This window comes from Myotis myotis, unplaced genomic scaffold (genome assembly GCF_014108235.1).
Source record: "Myotis myotis isolate mMyoMyo1 unplaced genomic scaffold, mMyoMyo1.p scaffold_m19_p_4, whole genome shotgun sequence".
NCBI classification, from domain to species: domain Eukaryota; kingdom Metazoa; phylum Chordata; class Mammalia; order Chiroptera; family Vespertilionidae; genus Myotis; species Myotis myotis.
Genome location: NW_023416346.1, coordinates 11669358 through 11684000, shown reverse-complemented (window position 1 = coordinate 11684000; position 14643 = coordinate 11669358).

The window sequence follows — 14643 nt, the reverse complement described above, 5'->3', positions numbered from 1 at the left end:
TGGCAAGGCACAGGGGACAGGCCTGTGGTGCCACTCTTGGGTGGACCGGTTTGGCAGAATGGACATTCTCAGCCTGTTTAACTCTAAGAGATAGTCAGGTACTGTGACTCTGACATTGTAGACATGCTCACTGCACCATCATTGAAAATTTAAAAAAAATATTGGTTTCAGAGAGGAAGGGAGAGGGAGAGAGATAGAAACCTCAATGATGAGAGATAATCATTGATTGGCTGCCTCCTGCATGCCCCACACTGAGGGTTGAGCCCGCAACCTGAATGGGAATCAAACCTTGACCTCCTGGTTCATAGGTTGACGCTCAACCACTGAGCCACGCTGGCCGGGCTGCGTCATCATTTGTAGCTGCCAAAAGTTTTGGTGAAAGAGGAGGCTACACTCTGGACCACATGGGCCCACACAGCCGGGGTTGTGACCATCTTGCAGTGTGGAACCCGCTCTGCAGCAGGTTGGTGTGAAAAGGCCAGTAGACAAAATTATGTATAAGGTGTGACCCCAATAAAACAGTAAAAGCTGCAGATGCACACCCTGCAACCATTTGGGTGGGAAAATGGTATTGTCATTGTCTTTTGTTTTGTTTTTTTTTGTTTGTTTTTTTTATTTCCTTTTTTTCTTTTCTTTTTTTTTTTTTTATATTTTTTTTTTATTGATTTTTCCACAGAGAGGAAGGGAGAGAGATAGAGAGTTAGAAACATCAATGAGAGAGAAACATCGACCAGCTGCCTCCTGCACATCCCCCACTGGGGACGTGCCCGCAACCCAGGTACATGCCCTTGACCGGAATCGAACCCGGGACCCTTCAGTCCGCAGGCCGACGCTCTATCCACTGAGCCAAACCGGTTTTGGCGTCATTGTCTTTTGAACAAGAATGAGACCCTTTCTCTTAAGGCTACAAACTGCAGTATTTATGCATGAAACTATATGATGCTTTGTTAAGTGAGCTGTGAGAACATTACAATTTTTCTATATAAATGTTTGCATAACATTAGGAATAGCTGCTCTTTGAATGCTTGGCAAAACGGCTTAGATCTAATGGATTTCATGTGGGTGAGGGTAGATTTTTAAACCACTGATTCAATGTCCTCGAAACTGAATTTAGTTGTACTCAGGTGTTTTGTTTCTTGAGTAAGTTATATTTTCTTAGCACAATGTTCAGTTAATCACTTTTCAGATTTACTGCAATAAATTTATCCTATCATTTAAAAATCTCTGCTATACTGTATTATATACTTTTTACTCCTAACATTTCTATTCATAATGTCTAACTTTAAAAAAATCAATCTTTCCAGATGTTTGCCTAGTTTTTTTTCCTCTTTCAAAGGTGTCTGGGGAATCCTTTAAAAAATGTTTCCAGCCCTGGCCAGTGTTGCTCGGTGGGTTGGAGCATTGTCCTGTGCATAGAAAGGTCAGTTCCTGGTCAGGGCACACACCTGGGTTTCAGGTTCAATCCCCAGTCAGGGTGTGTAGGGGAGACAACTGATCAATGTTTCCTCTCTTGCATGAATGTTTTTTTTTCTCTTTCTCTCTCCCTTCCTCCCACACCTTTTGTGCTTTTTAAAGAATACATATTTTTATTGCTTTCAGAGAGGAAGGGAGAGGACGAGAGAGACAGAAACATCAATGATGAGAGAGAATCATTGATTGGCTGCCTCCTGCTCACCCCACATTGGGGATTGACCCCGAAATCCGGGCATGTGCCCTGACCAGGAATTGAACCGTGACCTGATTCATAAGTCAACGCTCACCCACTGAGCCACACTGGCTGGGCACCTTTTTGTGCTTTTAAAGTTTCTCTATCCCAAAACAAGAGGCAGGGTTTGGGCAGTAGGCTATATAATCACAAATGTATATTCCATAGCTATTTTAGCCAGTCCCTGATGTATAGGTCTTTATGCTGTTCTCATTTTTTAGTATTATAAACAGTGCTGAAATAAATATCCGGGTACATTTGTTTTTGTGCAATAGATATTTAGAAGGAGAATTGTTGGGTTGAAGTATAAACCCTTTTAAAAGTATTTGGTACATAAAATACTATGCAGCTGTAAAAAGGAAGAATCTCTTACCCTTTGAGACAGCATGGAGGGACCTGGAGAGTATTATGCTAAGTGAAATAAGCCAGTCAGAGAAAGACAAGTATCACATGATCTCACTCATATGTGGACTCTAATTAACAAAATAAACTGATGAACAGAGTGGATCCAGAGTCATGGAAGCATGGAACAGACTGCAGAATTTCAGAGGGAAGGTGGGGGAGGGTGGGAAGTGATCAACTAAAGAACTTGTGTACCCTGACCGACTCTGAGGCATCAAAAAGCTGTTGAACATAACCAAGGGCAGAGGAGACAGATCATCTCTGAAAGTGGTGAAGGCATCAGCCCAGGTCTTGAATACATTATGGCAAAATCAGGACCTCCGGGCATTTATAAAAAGGATGGGTGGAATCAGAACCATTTTATTACACCTGTGTCGATGTCAGAGCGAGACCGATTCACCCTTCCTTGTCTACCACCAACCAACAGATGTCACCCATCATTCAGTCAGGCTCCAGCAAACCTCACCAATGTACATCAGTTCCTATTCCTCACCAGCAAGAGAACAAAATAGATGGCTACAGCCCTAACCGGTTTGGCTCAGTGGGTAGAGCGTCGGCCTGCGGACTGAAGGGTCCCAGGTTCGATTCCGGTCAAGGGCATGTACCTTGGTTGCGGGCACATCCCCAGTAGGGGGTGTGCAAGAGGCAGCTGATCGATGTTTCTCGATCCCTCTCCCTTCCTCTCTATAAAAAATCAATAAAATATATTAAAAAAATAAAAATCATTCTCCCCTTAAAAAAAATAGATGGCTACAGCATCAACAGCTGTATTATAGTCAAGATGACTCCCACAGAAAGAACTTTGATGCATACAGATTGTATTTGCAGTCTCCTCATAGCTATGAAGATCCTTATTTTGATGATCGAGTTCACTTTCCAGCTTCTATTGATTATACAACACAGTATGGACTGAAATTGACCACAAATTATGTAGACTTTTATTCCACTAAATGACCTTCTTATAGAGCAGAACAGTACCCAGGGTCCCCATACTCATGGTTGTAGCATCAAGATGCTCAGCGAGGAACTCTTTCTTTCTAGCCTTGTTTGAATTGAAACGAAAAGTCTGTTGTGCTGATGTGCTGATGAAATGTGAAAGTGACATGGAAGGAACGAGTGAAGAGCATTTATTTTCTTTTTTGAGGAATTATCAGGGAAGTGAGAAAACCTTTGAGAGAGAGAACTATCTAAGCCAGTGATGGTGAACCTATGACATGCGTGTCAGAGGTGACAGGCGAACTCATTTTTTTGGTTGATTTTTCTTTGTTAAATGGCATTTAAATATATAAAATAAATATCAAAAATATAAATCTTTGTTTTCCTATGGTTGCAAATATCAAAAAATTTCTATATGTGACACGGCACCAGAGTTAAGTTAGGGTTTTTCAAAATGCTGACACGCTGAGCTCAAAAGGTTCGCCATCACTGATCTAAGCTCTGTTTAGGTGTTAGGTCTAATTACTTGTAGATTCCATAGTCTGGTGAAGGTGTGGGTGATGTGACGAGAGATTTAAGAAACTGGTGAAATGAGATGGGGGTGTGTAGGTCAAATCAAATTAAAGATGATTTTTAAAAATGTGAATAAAGCTATGTTCTTATAGTTTGTACAGAAAAAAAAAATGGATACCCTTCAAAAAAAAACAAACAAACGTGTGCATATATGCATAGCCCATGGACACAGACTATAGGGTGGTGAAGACCTGTGGTGGGGCAGGCTGGATGGGGTCAATGGGGGAAAAGAGGGGACATATGTAATACTTCCAACAATATTCAAAACAAAACAAAATGAAAAGGTATTTGATACATATCATCAAATTGCCTCCCAAAGTTTGTACCAATTAGAACTCTAACCAATTGTGTATGAAAGATGCCATTTTCCTACCGCCCACCTCACACAGAATATGTTCAATCTTTTACATTTTTGTAAAACTAAATACATATAGTAACCCAAATCACATCTCAGTGTTGTTCCACTTTCCTGTTGATTTTAATGTAATTGAATGATAATGTGTGTGACATTTGGCCAGTGGCATCTCGTCGTCTGAGAACTGTCTATTTGGGACAGTCATGGTTTTCATATTGATTGGGAAATGCTCTGTACATGTTCAGAATATCAGATCTTTATCCTAATTGGAAAATACTTTCCCTACTCATTGCTGCATTTTAACTTTGTTCACCGTCCTTTTCCATGCATAAATAAAAAATGTAAATGTATTCAACGAGATCAATTTTTTCATGATGTTCCCTGGATGTTTTCTCTTACAAAAAAGTGATGATAAAATTATAAAACTCTCCACTCACAAGATCCTTTAGTACTTTAACATTTTAATCTGTGGGAAACTAATGTCAGTGATAAAGGACATCGGGATCTAACTTCGTTTTCTCTTCAAAGTTTGAGTCAGGGGTCCCAACACCATTTATTGAATAACCCATATTTCCCCACTGAGTTGAAATGTCATCTTCACCAAATTATAAATCCCCAGCACCAAATTCTTGCATATTTGTTCTTCCAGCTAATTTAGGTTGGGTGATTCCAGGATGACCTCTGAGGGAGTGATGGGAAGGATACAGTAGGTGATGTGGGGAATGGGGTGAGGAGAGAGAGAGGAAAAGAGAAGAGATCCAAGCAGAAAAAACTGGTTTCTTGAGAATGCTGGTAGCAAGGCTTACAGAACTCTCAGCTGGGTGGCATTTTGGAGGATCTGTGGTCCTCCAAGTCTTCGCAAACAATCTCAGGTCCCCCCTTGAGAACTGGGAGGGAATTGGTGCTCTTGTATTCACGACAGAGACAGGGTGAGTTGGGAATGCAACTACCACTGTACTTTCATAACTTTCAGAATACGTTTTCAGTTGGGTTTCCTTGGCATCTCAACCCTTTAGCTACATGCACTAAGGGACCCCATCAGCAAGGTTGGGGGGGAGGCCAGAAGTTTCCTTCCGGGTCTGGAGACCATCAGAGTGTCGGTCTACCCAGGCGTCACCTTTAAAAATGCTTTCTCGCAGCCTCTACCCAAAACACAGAGCTGGCCTTCAGAGCACTTGGTCCCAGTTGCCCACTGGTGACGGTGACAGCTGGGTTGTCTGCTTCCCTCTGCTGCCATGTGAATGGAGTCTCTCGGCTTTCCCCACCTGGACCCAGTAAGGAACTGCTAATCACACACACCACCGCGCATTTCCTGAGTGTGTTGCTTGGTGGAGCGTGTCATCAAGAAGGGATGGCATTCCCACCTTCTGCTGGTGTAAGAATGACTTGTTGGGTGGAACTAAAGAGGCTCCTGTGACTTCAAAGAGGAAACAAATCTGCAGTTGGAGGCCCTTGTCACTAGGTGGCTGTACATGCATGGGTTATGACTTCATGGCACACTCCTCAGGCTTGTGAGCCAAGTGGAGGAAGAGATGGTGCCCCTTCAAACTCCTGCCTGGACCGTGGCATCTCCACACACTGCCCAGGCCACAGGCTTACCTGAGTCGTGGAAGGTGGTACCGCTTCTGGACTGTTCCCTGGACTACGTGCTCTGGGAACCCTGAGTTGCCTGAGAGAAGATGGGCCACCTGAGGCTGCCATGCCGTGAAGAAGCCAAGCTGCATGGAGAGGCCGTGGGGAGGCGCTGTTATCCACAGAGCCCCAGCCTCCCAGTTGTCCCAGGGCCACAGGACAGGGGAGGGAGGGAGCCCTCAGAGGATTCAGCTCACAGCTGCCTGAGTCTTCCCAGCAGAGGCTCCAGACACAGTGGATCAGAGACAACAAACACATCGCCACTCCCCTCTAGCCCATGTCCTGACCCACAGGCTCTGATCTGTGTGCACAACAGGTGGCTATTTTCTTTATTGTGGACACTGTTGCAGATGTCCTCCATTTTCCCCCTCTTTGCCCATCTTCACCCTTCCTTGCACCCCCCCCCTTCTCTGGCCTTCACCACTCTCTTGTCTATATCCATGAGCTATGGATATATGTTCTTGGTTAATCCCTTCATCTTCTTTTATCCAATCTCCCAACCGGCTCCCCTCTGACTTTTGTCAGACCATTCCATGCATCCATGCCTCTGGTTGTATTTCATTTGTCAGGTTTTTTTGCTCATTAAATTCCACATATAAATGAGATCATGAGATATTTGTCTTTCTTTGGTTTATTTTGCTTAGCATAATAATCTCCAGTTCCATCCATGCTCTCATGAAGGGTAAGAGTTCCTTTCCTTTTTTACAGGTCACTTGGGCTGTTTCCAGATCTTGGTTATTATAAATAACACTACTATGAACACAGGGGTGCATATATTCTTTCTTTTTTATTTTATTTTTTTTAAATTAAATCTTTATTGTTCAGATTATTACAGTTGTTCCTCTTTTTTCCCCCATAGCTCCCCTCCACCCGGTTCCCACCCCACCCTCTGCCCTTACCCCCGCCACCCTCTGTCCTCATCCATAGGTGTACAATTTTTGTCCAGTCTCTTCCCACACCTCCACACCCCTTTCCCCCCCGAGAATAGTCGGTCCACTCCCTTTCTATGCCCCTGATTCTATTATATTCACTGGTTTATTCTGTTCATCAGATTATTTATTCACTTGATTTTTAGATTCACTTGTTGATAGATGTGTATTTGTTGTTCATAATTTGTATCTTTACCTTTTTCTTCTTCTTCCTCTTCTTAAAGGATACCTTTCAGCATTTCATATAATACTGGTTTGGTGGTGATGAACTCCTTTAGCCTTTTTCTTATCTGTGAAGCTCTTTATCTGACCTTCAATTCTGAATGATAGCTTTGCTGGGTAAAGTAATCTAGGTTGTAGGTTCTTGCTATTCATCACTTTGAATATTTCTTGCCACTCCCTTCTGGCCTGCAAAGTTTCTGTTGAGAAATCAGCTGACAGTCGTATGGGTACTCCCTTGTAGGTAACTGACTTTTTTCTCTTGCTGCTTTTAAGATTCTCTCTTTGTCTTTTGCTCTTGGCATTTTAATTATGATGTGTCTTGGTGTGGTCCTCTTTAGATTCCTTTTGTTTGGTGTTCTCTGCGCTTCTTTCTTTTTTAAAAAAAAATATTTTTATTGATTTCAGAGAGGAAGGGAGAAGGAGAGAGAATGAGATAGAAACATCAATGATGAGAGGGAATCATTGATTGGCTGCCTCATGCACGTCCCTGACTGGGGATCGAGCCCACAACCCAGCATGTGCCCTGACCGGGAATCAAACCCTGACCTCCTAGTTGATAGGTCAATGCTCAACCACTGTGCCACACTGGCTGGGCCATATGTTCTTTCTAATTGATGCTTCAGAATTCTTGGGATATATTCCATACTGTTTTCCACAGTGGCTGCACTATTTTGCATTCCCACCAACAGTGCAAGAGGGTTCCCTATTCTGTACATCCTCATCAGCACTTTCCATTTGTTGATTTATTGATGATAGCCATTCACACAGATGTGAGGTGATTTGTAGTTTTAATCATTGTAGTTTTAATTTGCATCTCTCCAATGATTAGTGACATTGAGCGTTGTTTTATATGTCTATTATCCATCTATATGTCCTCTGAAGAAGTGTCTATTCTGGTCCTTTGTCAATTTTTAAAAATTGGATTGTTTGTCTTCCTGGTATTGAGTTGTATAAGTTCTTATCAGCTGTATCATTGGCAAATATGTTCTCCCATACAGTGGGTCCCCTTTTCATTTTGTTAATGGTTTCTTTTGCTGTGCAGAAGCTTTTAATTTTGAAGTAGTCTCATTTATTTATTTTCTCCTTAGTTTCCTTTGCCCTAGGATATATATCTGTAAACATATTCCTATGACAGATATCTGAGATTTTGCTGCCTATGTTTTCTTCTAGGATTTTTATGGTTTCACAACTTATATTTAAGTCTTTTACCCATTTTGAATTTATTCTTGTATATGGTATAAGTTGGTGGTATAGTTTCATTTTTTTGCATGTATCTGTCCAATTTTCCCAACACCATTTATGTAAGAAACTGCTTTTACTCCATTGTATGCTCTTGTCTCCTTTGTCAAATATTAATTGACCATAAAGATGTGGGTCAATTTCTTGGCTCTCTGTTCTGTTCTATTGATCTATGTGCCTGTTCTTGTGCCAGTACCAGACTATTTTGATTATAATGGTTTTGTAGTATAGTTTGATATGTGGTATTGTGATACCTCCAACTTTGTTTTTCTTTCTCAAGATTGCTGAGGCTATTCAGGGTCTTTTTTTGGTTCCATATAAACTTTTGGAATATTTGTTCTAGATCTGTGAAATATGCCATTGGTATTTTAATAGGAATTGCATTGAATCTATATATTGCTTTGGGTAGCATGAACATTATAATGATGTCACTTCTTCCAATCCATGAACAGGGTATATACTACCACTTGTTTGTGTCTTCCTCTATTTCTTTCTTCAATGTCCTATAGTTTTCTTCTTTGTTTAAATTTATTCCTAGGTAGCTTATTTTTTGTTGTTGCAATAGTAAATAGGGTTGTTTTCTTAGTTTCTCTTTCTGATAGCTTATTATCCTGTATAATAAAAAGCTAATATGCAAATCAACCGAATGGCAGAATGACTGGTCACTATGATGTGCACTGACCACCAGGGGGCAAATGCTCAATGTAGGAGCTTCCCCCTAGTAGTCAGTGCACTTCCACAGGGGGAGCACTGCTCAGTCAGAAGCCGGGCTCACACTGGCGAGCGCAGTGGTGGCTCCTGCCTCTGCAGCAGCGCTAAGGATGTCTGACTGATGACTTAGGCCTAAGCCATCAGTTGGACATCCCCCAAGAGCTCTTGGACTGCAAGAAGGCACAGGCCGGGCTGAGAGACCCCCCCTGCTGAGTGCATGAATTTCATGCACTGGGCCTCTAGTTGGTATATAAAAATGTCACCAATTTCTGGATATTAATTTTGTGTCTTGCTAGTTTGCCAAATTCATTTGTTAGAGCTAGTAGTTTTTTAACGGAGTCTTTCGGGTTTTCTATGTACAATATCATGTCATCTACGAATAATGACAGTTTTACTTCCCCCTTCCAATTTAGATGCCTTTTATTTTTTCTTCTTGTCTGATTGCTGTGGCTAGGACTTCCAGTACCACATTGAATAAGAGTGGAGAAAGTGAATATCCCTATCTTATTCTTGATCTGGAAGGAAATGCTTAAAAAAATTTTTTTTTTATTATTGATTTCAGGGGGGGAAGGAAGAGGGATAAAAACATAAATGTTGAGAGAGAATCATTGTTTGGTTGCCTCCTGCATGCCCCCACACTGGGAATTGAGCCTGCAACCCACGCTTGTGCCTGACTGAGAATTGAACCGTGACCTCTTGGTTTATAGGTCAATGCTCAACCACTGAGCCACACCAACTGGGCTGAAGGGAAATGTTTTTAGTATTTGTCCATTGAGTATAATGTTGGCTGTAGGTTTTTCATATATGGCCTTTGTTATGTTGAGGTATGATCACTCCATCCCACTTTGCTGAGAGTTTTTTTTTTTAATCATAAGTGGGTGTTGAATTTTATTGAATACTTTTTCTGCATCTATTGATATGATAATGTGATTTTTATCTTTCATTTTGTTTATATGATGTATCACATTTATTGATTTGCAAATATTGTGCCAACCTTGCATCCATGGAATAAATCCCACTTGATCATGGTGTATGATCTTTTTAATATATTGCTGGATCCAATTTACTAATATTTTGTTGAGGATTTTAACATCTATGTTCATCAGGGATATTGTCCTGTAATTCTCTTTCTTTGTAGTGTCTTCATCTGGTTTTGTAATTAGGAAAATGCTGGCCTTGTAAAAAGAGCTTGGAAGTCTTCCTTTTTCTTGAGTTTATTGGAATAGTTTGAGGAGGATAAGGGTTAGTTCTTTGAATATTTGTTAAAACTCCCCTGTGAAGCTGTCTGGGCCAGGGCTTTTGTTTGCTGCGAGTTTTTTTTATTACTGCTTCAATTTCATCAGTTGTTATTGGCCTATTCAGGCTTTCTCATTCTTCCTGATTCAGTTTTGGAAGATTATATTTTTCTAGGAATTTGTCCATTTCTTCCAGGTTGTCCAGCTTGTTGGCATATAGTTGTTCATAGTATTTTCTTACAATCATTTGTATTTATATGGTGTCAGTTGTTATTTTACTTCTTTCGTTTCTGATTTTATTTATTTGGCTCCTCTCTCTGTACCTTTTTCTTAAAAAAAAAAAGATTGATTTTAAAGAGAGTGGAAGGGAGAGAGAGAAACATCAATTTGTTGTTCTATTTATTAATGCATTCATTGGTTGTTTCTTGTATGTACCCTGACTGAGGATTGAACCCACAACCTTGGCATTTCGGGGACAATGCTCTAATCAACTGAGCTACCTGGACAGGGCTCTCTTTGTTTTTTTGATGCGCCTGGCTAAAGGTTCATCAAACTTGTTTATTTTTTCAAAGAGCCAGCTCTTGGTTTCATTGATCTTTTGTATTGTTTTTAGTCTCTATGTCTCTATGTCATTGATTTTCTTTTTGATCTTTATTATTTCCTTCCTTATGCTTTCTCTGGGCTTTTCTTGTCCTCTTTTTAGTTCTTTTTGTTGTAAGGTTAGATTATTTATTTGAGATTTTTCTTGCTTCTTCTTGAGGTAGGCCTGTAATGCTATGAACTTCCTTATCAAGACTGCTTTCGCTGTGCTCCATAGATTTTGGGTTGTTGTGTATTCATTTTCATTTGTTTTCAGGTCATTTTAAAATTTCTTCCTTGATCTCACTGGTAACCCATTCATTGTTTAATAACATGTGATTTAGCCTACACGTGTTTAAGTGTTTTTGAGTTATTTTTATCATAGTTGATTTCTAGTTTCATGCTATTGTGATCCAAGAAGATATGATTTCAATCTTCTTGAATTTGTTAAGACTTATTTTGTGTCCTAACATGTGGTCTATCTTTCAGAATGCCCTATATGCACTTGAGAAGAATGTATATCCTGAGCTTTGGAATGAAATGTTCTGTAATATCAATTAAATCCATCTGATCTAGTTTGTCATTTAAAGTCACTATTGCCTTGTTGATTTTTTGTCTGGGAGATCTATTCAGTGATGACAATGGGGTGTTAAAGTCCTCTACTATGACTGTATTGCTATTGATCTTTCCCTTGCAGTCTACCAAGAGTTTTAAAAATATATTTAGATGCTCATACATTGGGTGTGTATATGTTTACAAGGGTTATATTTTCTTGTTAGAGTTATCCCCTAGTGACCTTTTTGGCTGTTGTTCATGGCCTTTGTTTTGAAGTATATTTTGTCAGATATGAGTATTGGTACCCTAGCTTTTTTGTTTGTTTGTTTCCATTTGCATGGAATATATTTTTCTATCCCTCAACTTTCAGCCTCCGTGAATCTTTTGTTCTGAGGTGGGCATATGGGTCATGTTTTCCTATCCATTCAGCTACCCTATTTCCTTTGATTGGAGCATTTAATCCTTTTACATTTAAAGTTATTATTGATAGGTACTTATTTATTGCCATTTTTTCCTTTATACCTATGTTCTTCTCTCTCTCTCTTTCATCTTCTTAAAGCAGTCCTTTAACATTTCTTGCAATGCTGGTTTGGTGGTAATAGAACTCTTTTAGCCCTTTTTTGTCTGGGAATCTCATTATTTTACCTTCTATTTTAAATTCTAGCCTTGCTTTTCCATTCATCTTTTGTATTGTTTTAGTCTCTATGTCTCTATATCATTGATTTTCTTTTCCATTTTTCTTTTCTATTCTTTATTTTTAGTTTTTAGTCTCTATCTACTACTGGATAGAGTAGTCTTAGTTTCAGGTCCTTGCTTTTCATTACTTTGAATATTTCATGCAATCCCTTCTGGCCTGAAGTGTTTCTGTTGAGAAATCAGCTGATAGCCCTATGGGAACTCCCTTGTAGGTAACTATTTCTCTCTTGCTGCCTTTAAGATTCTCTTTGTCTTTAGCCTTTGCCATTTTAATTATGATGTGTCTTGTTGCGTGTCTGTTTGGATTCATTTTGATTGGGACTCTCTGTGCTTCCTGAATTTGTGTGACTTTTTCCTTCACCAAGTTAGGGAAGTTTTCTGTCATTATTTCTTCAAATAGGTTCTCTATTCCTTGCTCACATTTTTCTTCCTCTGGTACCATTATGATGCAGATGTTATTATGTTTCATGTTGCCCCAAAGTTCCCTTAAACTATCCTTATTTTTTTTAGTCCTTTTTTTCTTTTAGCTGTTCTGATTAGGTGTTTTTTTTTTTCTACCTTGTCTTTCAAATAGCTGATTCAATCCTCTGCTTCATTCAACTTACTTTTAATTTTTTCCATTATATTCTTTTTAAAAAAAATTCTCACCTGAGTACATGACTCTATTGATTTTTGGAGAGAGAGGAATAAAGAGAAAGAGAGAAACACTAATCTGATATGAGAAAGAAATATTGATCTGTTGCCTCCCATACCCGCTTTGACTAGGGACTGAACCCACAACCTAGGTATGTGCCCCTGACCAAGAATTGAACCCACAAATTTTTGGTTTATGAGACAAAGCTTCAACCAACTGAGCCACCCAGCAGTGCCCTTCCAGTGTATTCTGGATGTCAGATGTGGTATTCTTTATTTCCAATTGATTCTCTTTTTTTTCTAATTGAATCTTATTCATAGCTTCTATGCATCTTTTCATGTTTTTGTAGTTCCCACTAAGTTCCTTGTAATTCTTACTAAGTTCTTGAGTATCCTTATAAGCATTACTTTGAACTCTATAACCGATAAATTGCTTGCCTCCATTACATTTAGCTCCTTTTCTGGAGATTTCTCCTGTTCTTTCTTATGGAGCTTGTTTCTTTGTCTCTCCATTTTAGCTGTTTCTTTGTTTGTTTCTATGTATTAGATGGACCTGCTAGGACTCCCAGTCTTTGTGGTGTAGCCTTATGTAGTAGGTGTCTTGTGGGACCCAGTGGTGCAGTCTCATTGATCTCCTGAGCTGGATGCTCAAGGAATGTCCCTTGTGTGGGTTATGTGGGCCCTCCTGTTGTAATTGGGTCTTTATTGCTGTTGACCTGTTCATGGGTGAGATTGACCCTCAGGCTGACTGACTGTGTGGCTTAACACTGACCACATCATGCAAGCTGTTGTACAGGTGCTGACAAAACAACAAACAAATACAAACAAACAAAAGACCCCACCACTAACAACAAAAAACAACAACCAAAAAGAAAAATAAAAGAAAAAAATAATAAAAGGAAAATGAAAAAAATAATACAAGAAGAAAAGAATATGAAAGGAAAAAAAATAAAGAATAGAAAAGAAAAATGGAAAAGAAAGGATGAGGCCGAAACCGGTTTGGCTCAGTGGATAGAGCGTCGGCTTGCGGACTGAAAGGTCCCAGGTTCGATTCCGGTCAAGGGCATGTACCTGGGTTGCGGGCACATCTCCCGTAGGAGATGTGCGGGAGGCAGCTGATTGATGTTTCTCTCTCATCGATGTTTCTAACTCTCTATCTCTCTCCCTTCCTCTCTGTAAAAAATCAATAAAATATATTAAAAAGAAAAGAAAAGAAAAGAAAGGATGAGAAAAGAAATAATAGAATAAAAAAGGAAAGAGAAAAATCCTATATAATAAAAGCCTAATATCCAAATTGTTCCCTCAGGAGTTCGATTGCTCGCTATGATGTGCACTGATCACCAGGGGGTGGCGTGGAATATGGCGGGCGTTGGCAACACAGCGCTGGCAGTGGGTGGCAGTGGAGGTGCTGCCGGCCCCAATGGGCCCCGACAAGAGTGGGACCCTGGTGGGATGGTGGAGCAGGTGAGCGGCAGTGCCAGGCCAAGTCGGGTTTGAGCAGAGGCCTGATTGCCCCACTGATCATCCGACAGACAGTGACCAGTGGCAGTGGCGGTGGCGGGGGGTGGGGCCACCCTCCCAGCTCCCAGGCAATGAGGGAGCCGGGTGGGGGGGTGGGCCTAGCCCCCGATTGATCGCCCCACAAGCGGGATGGTGGAGCAGGTGAGGGGGCGGTGCCAGGCCAAGGCGGGGTGCCAGGTGGGGCTGCAGAGCTGTGAGGCTGGGGGGTGCAAGCTGGGGCCTGATCCCCACAGGCCACTCTGAGGGACCCCACCCATGCACGAATTTGTGCACTAGGCCTCTAGTAAAAAATATAAAGGAAAACAGATTAAAAGAAAAAAATAGAAAAGTATAAAAAAAGAAAAGAATAAAGAAAAATAAAGTGGAGTTTTCTGCAGCAGTTTAGTGCCTGCTGTGATCTCCCTGTGGGTATGCTGTTTGTGAAGCTTATTGGATCCTGCTCCAATGCTGTCTGAAGCTGGCCACTTGGTGTGTTGGTTCTAGGCCTTAGGTGAGGTTCTCTGGTGTAAGGCAATGTCAGACACTGTCTATGCTTTGCCCTTGGCAACCTATCTGAAATGAAAAGTGATCCATAGTTTGTGGCTGCCTCTGCTGGGCTTGGTTGAACATGGGAAGGACCAAGCCATGTTTCAAGGCCTGGTTTTACCAGCACAGGGCCTAGGGGAAGGTCAGCAAATGTCCAAAGGCACCCCAGGAATCTGCCTCTGCCTGCCTCAGCCT